The 9,098-nt window shown below is 32.6% G+C and overlaps 1 long non-coding RNA gene across 1 annotated transcript in view; it reads right to left on the bottom strand.

Annotated features, from left to right (window-relative positions):
• The window catches only part of LOC145278090 (uncharacterized), a 1,008,060-nt gene extending 1,002,985 nt beyond the window's left edge, over window positions 1-5,075 (bottom strand). The window contains exon 1 of the long non-coding RNA XR_013868333.1: window positions 4,682-5,075. This is a non-coding gene — a long non-coding RNA (uncharacterized LOC145278090). The remainder of the gene's footprint in view (window positions 1-4,681) is intronic.
• Between the last annotated feature and the right edge of the window lie 4,023 nt (window positions 5,076-9,098).

Genomic DNA, 9,098 nt, shown 5'->3' with positions numbered 1-9,098 from the left:
CATTTCAAAGTGGTTTTTAACATATTTTATTAACTATTTGTTCATATTATAAGCTCTATTTCCTATTTGGTTTTATCGAGCTTTCACATCTGGCTGAGAGAATATTATAAATATTAATTCTTTAATATTTTTAATATACTTTAATTTTACGATCTTGGATCATTTTGGTAAATTTAATTGTAATTTTTATTTTATTATATATATTAAATTCAATAAAAACCCTTCAAAATTTGCTGATGAGGAGAGCTTGCTTATCAAAAAACTATATATAATTATTGTACATAATTAGATGTATACCACAATAAAAAGCATTGTTTTCCGAAACGATCGTACAGATAATTGATTTTGTTGTTGTTCCTTCTTATGAAACGGATTTTTAATTTAATTAAAATTTGATTTTTAAATTTTAAATTATCAATCACATTACTTAATATTGAATTAGCTCTAGGACATTTAACTATCGAGCTTATTATATATCTAAATTACAACGAGCACTTTCTATTTCCTGTATTTTAATTAAACTAGTAATTTCACTGTTACATTAAAATACACTCAGCTCTTTAGACTATTGTTCTAATCTCCTTTAAATTATATATATATATATATATATATATATATATATATATATATATATATATATATATATATATTAATAACCCAGAGTGTTTTTTCTATGAATACACTTATATTTAAGGTAAAGTAGTATATCTTTGTCTTTAAGGAAATGCATAAATGCACACAGACTGGAAGGGTTTTTTAAGCAGGAGTTTATATATATATATATATATATATATATATATATATATATATATATATATATACATGTGTGTGCGTGTGTGTGTGTCTTTTTGTCTGTACATATGTGTGCATTACACAGAGTACTATATAAAGTACTATTTATATAAATATTCAAATAAATGTACTCATTACATTATTATAGAGTCTCCGATTCTCCATAAAAAAAGGAAAAATTAGAATTGAAATGTACATAAAAGTTTCAGGCTTTCGAGATTTACTGCACGTTACTTACACACGGAAAATTGTATATCATTGCATGTAACGAACATTACCAACAGAAAGTAATATTATGTTTTGGGTTCGAAACGACAGATCATCGTGTTCGTCATTCGGTTATATATATATATATATATATATATATATATATATATATATATATATATATATATATATATATATACTAGCAAGTCGACCAGCGTTTTGCGGTCATAAAATACGCATAAATGTTATACTTTAATTCATACAGAAACTGAGACATATTAATGCGAGTATTATGTTTATGAAACAATTCACTTCTTGTAAGTAATTTTTTTTTTAAAATAAATACTTAAGCTGAGATTGAAGCCAAAACCTAAAGACAGTGAGTCAAGTTCTATAACCATAAGGGCAGCATGACACGAGATTTAAAAAGTGTTTTCACACCTACTTATTAATATATGAAACATTTCACGTGAAGGATGCATGTATGCGCATGCATTCCTGAAACACCTGACAAACAGATAAAAATCCGATAACTCCCCCCCCCCCATGTACAGATTTCTCAATTCTCCCCTTCTAGCAGCCAGTTGTTCTGGCTGAAAACCGATTCAAAATTTTTCCACACGTCCGCATACACTACGTAGGAAATTTGAAGTCTTTAGATCAAAACTTCGTAGAATATATTAGTTGAGAATTGTCCTCACACATACACACATTCTAACACACAGACACACAGACACACACACACACACACACACACATATATATATATATATATATATATATATATATATATATATATATATATATATATATATATATATATAGTAAGTTATAAAATATATATGGCGATTAAGCTACACAGAATATTCCGCGTTTCATCCACGCTAGGATTCATCAGGCTTATTAAGCTACACAGAATATTCCGCGTTTCATCCACGCTAGGGTTCGTCAGGCTTACATAATCGCCGTATATATCTTATAACTTAATACTTAGCTCTACCTACGTATTGAGCACTTTTGAAGTAAATACTTAAAGTTTACGCATAAATTTATACTTTCGTATATTAATTCATGTAATTAAATGAAGTATATATATATATATATACATATATATATATATATATATATATATATATATATATATATATATATATATATATATATATATATATACATATGTGTGTGTCTTTTTTATTTTTTTTACCGTTTTATCTGTTTGGTTACATATGTTTCGGATGTTGAACCGTGTTTACGATCTAACAGCCTCGTCAGACCTTACAGAAATGTATATATATATATATATATATATATATATATATATACATATATATATATATATTTATATATATATATATATATATATATATATATATATATATATTCAAGAAAATGTTATTAAATGCAACGGAGACACATTGCTTTATGATTTTTTTTTTCGATTTTCCGTTTAATCTTTTTTGTATCAAAATCAAATATGTTAATAAAAGTTCCATAGTAGTTGCTGTCACGAGCGCTTTCGATTCATCCACGAATCATCACCAGGTGTTGAAGTACAAGTCCGAATGAGCGAAAATGAGAATTAAAAGTGAAAACTAAAATATACAGTAAATGGCGATAAGTTAAAATATATAGAGTCGATGAAAAGTCTCATATATATATATATATATATATATATATATATATATATATATATATATATATATTCCCGTTGGCAGATTTGGTACCCCCAAATGGGGGGCCGCATATGTATTATTTTTAAAATATAATTATTGACTGACACGCCTTTCGTCGTATACGACTCATCAGAATGGCTGAATCTAGCGAGATTCGAAATCAGGACCCCATGAACAGAAGCGTCAACCTCATCCATTAGACTATCTCGCACGATTTTGAATCTCGCTAGGTTCAGCCACTCTGATGAGTCGTAGACGACGAAACACGTGTTTTTTTAGATAATTATATTTTTAAAATAATACATATGCCGCTCCCCATTTGGGGGTACCAAATTGGTCTAAAGGGAAAATTATTCTCACCTCGCATTTAGGTAAAAATATACTTTCGTATAATTTATTTCAGAACAAGTATCGCAAAAACACAAACAAATAACATCTATATATGTATATAGTTATATACATAAAGGGATGGGTCGTATGATTCAGTAAGTTACAGTGTCAAAACAAAACTTGTATCAAACGAACCTCTAAACTTTGAGGTTGCTGCCCCTTATTGCTGCGTTTTCACACATCATTTGTCTCTGGACATCGGCCAAAGCGGAACTCACTTCTTTCTACGAGTAAATTCAAACTTAGTGAGCACCGTGGACGTGTTGATATTATTCCTTTCGTTTGGCTAAGCGCAGTATTGGCACTTTTTTTTTTTTTTTGACGAACGCATTGAAAACAAAAAATATATAAAATAGATTTTTATCAATTTTATTTGAATTTTAATACGAAAACTGTTCAGTAAAATGTACTATTTACCAAAACATCAACAGAATAAAAGATAAAATAAATACACACAACGATTGTCATCTTTACTTGCTTTTATGTTATTGTTCAACGCACCTGTCAAAATATTACGACGATTTCCACAATTCACATCTAAACATTATATAAGTCACATGTTTCATTATGTCTTCATATGCCGGTTTTGATCACAAAAAGATTTTATATAAATTATGATTTATTTTTTTAGTGTTTTTATTTTTTTGTAGCATTTTGCAGTTAACAAACATCTTATTCATAATTTCGAACTGAGGATTGTAATCAATATTTAGCCTCTTAGACCATAGCAAACTGAACATCCCTCTAAAATTCGAACATGTAAATGCTTCCAATTAATAGTTATATAATCTAAACTTCCTTTTGCAAAATCAATCTAAAAAGAGGTAATAATTTTTATAAGTTGCTAAAAATGCTTTCAATTTAACCGGCTACATTGCTATCATCTTCCGTTAACTAAAAAAAAAAAGATCCCCTTCTAAAAATTTAACAAGATTGTTTCAAAGTATTAGCTGTATAGGTGATTTATAAATTCAATGATAATTGTATATGCATGTGAAACATGTTTTTTTTTCTACTTGTTTCTTCACGAGGACTGAGTTTTCATGTAGGTAAAACCAACGACTTAGTTTAATGTAGGTAAAACCAAGAACTGGGTTTTAATGTAGGTAAAACCAAACGTTTTAAAATGTACACTCTGGATGTGGACAAATATTAAAATTTCCTCAGTGAAGAATAAGTTTTTAACCACGAACTGAGGAGAGAAAAATAACTGCGGTGCAATATCAGAACAGCTACTACACTTTGAATTGTTTATTTCCTATGAGGTCAAATACAATTTCACAAATCAGGCAAAAGGTTAAAAAAAAAAGTGTCTGATAGGTCGTAAGTCGTTTTCTCTGTCAAATTATGTTTATTTTAATATTAGCTTGAATCATTACGGTCACCAGAATCCCACATTTATCCAAAGTGGTATCTTTTTTTTAATGTGTTTAAAATAAAATAGTATACTTTGATCTTAGTCAAAGCGTGCGGAGAGCGTAGTATACATCCGTTGTTTTGTCTAAAAAAAACATATTTAAAAGACAATCAACAAAGCACCTGCTACTTAAAATCTAAAAGAAAACTTTCAAAGAATATGTAAAAAAAATAAAACAAAAAAAAACGTTTCAACTACTTACCCCGTGGTTTTCCTCAGTGGAAGGAGGAGGGCTGTTGATGAACACGGTGTCCTGGAGTAGTCCGAATGTTGTATATGTGCATCTGCCTGCCCAATCTTAAAAGGTTTGTGTTTGTGTGTAATGTGATTTAGAAAGAGAGAAGAGGAAAACCGATGACGGAGAAATGAGCACGTTCAGAAGGAGAGAAGAGAGCAGGGCGGAAAAAAAAAACGCGAGGGTTGTGAGAGACGAACTTGGTTGATGTTTGGCAGCGACGTTTGGAGAAACTGAAAGTAGCAGGTGAGGCTGGGGAGGCTGGGGAGGCTGAGGGTGGACAAAAATTAAAAGGATAACGGCGTATTAAAGGGGAGAGGAGGGGGGGGAGGTAGGATTTGTGTTCCTAAGTGGATTTTTCCATTTTTTTTTTTTTTTTAATATTTTGGAAAATGTTGCGGAAAAGTGGGTACGTATAAAGTCTACAGACACACGACAAATCGAGTGGGATTTAAGTTCAAATTTAAAACAAAGAAATTAAGTCAGTAAGATAAAAGGAAAACACTGTATAGGAATGGTAAACAAATGGAATGATGGCTTTGGTTAGTTCTTAGATTCTACGGCATGTTAAACGTTTTTATTTGATGCTGAAAATGTCTACGTATTATTTAGATTTCATCGTTATTGTAATGTTGGGTGCTCGACTGAACCCTAATCTGTGCCTCATCTCAGAAAAAAACATTCACAAATACTTGTCTAAAACCGCTGTCAACATTTACCCTTCTTCCTTATATGTGCCTTAAGCTAAACGAAACTTCCGAGAAAAAAATATTTCCCAGAACTGCCAGTTTGCGGAACACAATGCTGGGAGACTGCTTCCCACCTGCCTACAATCTAGTCGTTTTAAAGTTCAACAGGAACAAAATTTTATTGAATCGCATTCTAAAATAATTGCATTTCACCTCGAACTCATTTAACCCTTATCTTACAGTGGCCTTTCAGTCATATTAAGTGTTAATATATTAAAAATATTAATATATACATTTTCGTTTCTAACTTTTTCAGATGGTAATTTGCTATCTGTATTATTTGGATTCATCGGACTACTGTTCTCGTCTTAAGTGTCATTTTCACGACGTTTTGGTCGATGTAACCTCCGACTTCCTTCAGGTGTATCTTGTTGAACTCGGCAATGTTTTCGCCGAACTTATGAATTTAGACGGAATTTCGAACGGAGCCCTTTATTTACTCCATATAGCGGTAAGAGTGTTTGGAAGAATCAATTGTAAAAGTGATATTCCCTTGAAGGTTGACGATTCAATCCTCAGTGTGGTCGACAGAAAAATACAATTGCGAATTATTAGGACTCCTATCCAGTCATTACTGACGGAGAAACAGCATGCTACCCCCGTGTAGTAAATGAAGGGTTGCGTTTAAAATTCTGTCTAAATTCCCGAATTCGGCAGAAACATTCTTGAGTTCGAAACGATAAAACCTGGAGATGTTCAGAGGTTACATCGATGAAACTTTGGGAAAATGACATTAAAGATGAGGGCATGAATCCAAATAATACAAATAACCAATCTCCATCTCCAAAATTCAGAAACGAAAATGAATAAATATTTAATAATTTAAAGAACTTGAAGCATAAAATCTTGGACCAAAATGACCGCATTTGGCATTAAATAAACAGAGGGGGGGGGGAGTTGTAAAACAAAATACCTAAACTAAACATAGCTTCCATTATATGCAAAACACCAAACGAGTTTTTTTAAGAACATAGTTTCTTTCTACAACTTCTAAACTTGGAACGCGTTACCAGGAGACTGCTTCCTTTGAAACATGTTTGTTTGCAATTCAACAAATAGAAGACACAAATTTAATTTTCGATATCTTCATAATGTTCGGAATCCTTCAATTAAAAATTCAATTCATAGAAGAGCCTTTCCGCTATATAACGAACGAATAAAACTAATAAATTGAACAGTAACACATAAAAACAAAAACAGAAATAATTACTGGGTGGAACGATAAAAGTGTCGCCCATACAAAAACAACACTACAAATTTATTTTAAACATTTTATTGAAAAAATCAATTCAGGTAATTTAATTATGTAGTAGAGCTGACATCTATTCAATATAGCCGCCTTCAGCCTCAATCACCGCGTCGATAGGGGTCTGGACCTAGGAGCGTTACTTTTCCACAAGCGCCGGCGGGAGCTCGGTGAATACACGGCGGATGGCAGCGATCAGGTTGGCTTTGGTATTGTGGGAGGTCATGTTGGTGATGTTCTCGACGCATGACCAAACGAAGTAATCTAGCGGGTTCAAGTCTAAAGTCCAGCGGACTCAAGTGAGCAGTGAGAGAAGGTTACAAAATCATAGCACTCCTTCTGAAGTCAAGCACGGGTCTCTTTGAACTTGTAGGCTAGCGCCGAGTCCTGTTGCCAAACACAGGGTCTGGCATAGGGATCCCCACACTCTTTACTTATCCAGATGTGGCCCTCACTTGAAACCACTCCAAATACAATAACCCTGGCTGGAAAAATTGTTTTCATTACCCTGGGCACGTTTCTGTTATTTATGGCAATCCATCGAAGCATTTTGAAGGCACTGGCAATGGCCCTGTTATCATAACTTGGATCGGTAGAGAGCATGGGTTCTACAGCGGAGCATCTCTGATCTCACTCGTTAAACATTTTCTCATTTTTAGACATGATAGAAGGCTGCTATTTAAACACAATTGGCCAACTAGTAGATGGTCTGTAACAAAAAAAAATGTTTGTAATAACGGAACTGGAATCATGTCGTCTTTTTGTTTGCGATAATTTTATCGTTCCACTCTATATTATTTTGATTATTCAGGCTACTGTTCTCATCTTGAGTGTTAATCTTACAACATTACCGCAGTTAAAACCTCTGAATTTGGTGGCCACTTAAAAGTAGCTCGACATCTTTATTCTTCTCTTATAAACCGACTGACACCACAAGACAAAATGAAATTCTTTTTCGAACAAGATGGCGCTACATGCCACACGTCTTACAGATCACTGACACGAGTTCATGAAATGTTTACAGAAGAGAGAACAATAAGCAAAGGCTTATGTCCACCACGTCCCCTGGACTTGTCATTATGTGGTTTTCATCTTTGGGGGAGGTAAAACAAAAAGTTTATGCAAATAATCCTCACGATCTAGACCAACTAAAGGAGAACATTATCAACTCTATCAAGAGAATCATCAGAGAAGATGTACAGGCAGTATCTGCAAACATTGTTAAACGTTCCCAGAAATACATAGATGTCAACAGGGAGCACTTCCAGCATCTTTTATAACATTGCGGGTAATTTAAACAATAAAAGAATGTTCGTCCTCTCTAATATTCTGAGATTCTTGTAAGTGGGCAGCCTTGTATAAATAGATCTAGATAGATAGATAGATAGATAGATAGATAGATAGATAGATAGATAGATAGATGGATGGATGGATGGCTAGATAGATAGATAGATAGATAGATAGATAGATAGATAGATAGATAGGGAGATAGATTTCCATTTTTTGTTTATTTGTTCATGTCTAATACCTAGGAGTTTTGAAGATAGACAAATATAAAGACATAATAAATAAGGAAACCACAAAATGCCCATAAAGTTTTGGCATATAGAAGATACAATAAAGAGAAATGATAAATGAAAAAAAAAACTAAAAACAAAAGAAAGAAAGAGCAGAGTAAAATAAAAAGAAAGTCGAAAGAAATAGATAAAGAAACGGAATAAAGAATCTCTCTCTCTCTCTCTCTCTCTCTCTTTCTGTATAAAGTTGTACTTCCTGTCTGTTGTTTCGGTTTTGAATATAGATGTACATAAAGATATAATAAATACCGAAACTACAGTGTGTTCATAAAATCTTGACACACAACATAATTGAATATTTACTAGCTATCATTAGTTCAACTTGCACTATTTTGGTAACTTAGATACCTGACTGAAACCCCCCGGACACTTCTTTTTTTTTTTTCGGAATAAGCTATGGTTAAGATTGCATTACCTCCTTGTTCAAAGTGAGTTATTATTGCAGAGTGTCTGAGGCGCCCCCCGCCGGATAATTGTGACGAATCCTTTCTCGCCTAATTTTGTACTACACTAGAGTGTCCCCTCGATGGTTAGTATATGGTTTATTGTCATTGTGCAACGCTGCAGGCAATTGAAATCAAATAAATACCTGCTGAACTACTTATACCTTTGTATATATATATATATATATATATATATATATATATATATATATATATATGTGTGTGTGTGTGTATATATACTAGCAAAAGTACCCGTTGTTTACTGAAGCAGCCTACCGAAAATGGACTCTGATTTATGAATACCGAGTCTTTGGAGGTGTGTGTGTGCTGTTAAATAAAGAAGAAACCGGGGGGGGGGGGAAGAATCGA

This window comes from Euprymna scolopes, chromosome 6 (genome assembly GCF_053919585.1).
Source record: "Euprymna scolopes isolate OS-2025 chromosome 6, ASM5391958v1, whole genome shotgun sequence".
Lineage (NCBI taxonomy): Eukaryota > Metazoa > Mollusca > Cephalopoda > Sepiida > Sepiolidae > Euprymna > Euprymna scolopes.
This window is presented reverse-complemented; position numbering and strand designations above follow the sequence as displayed.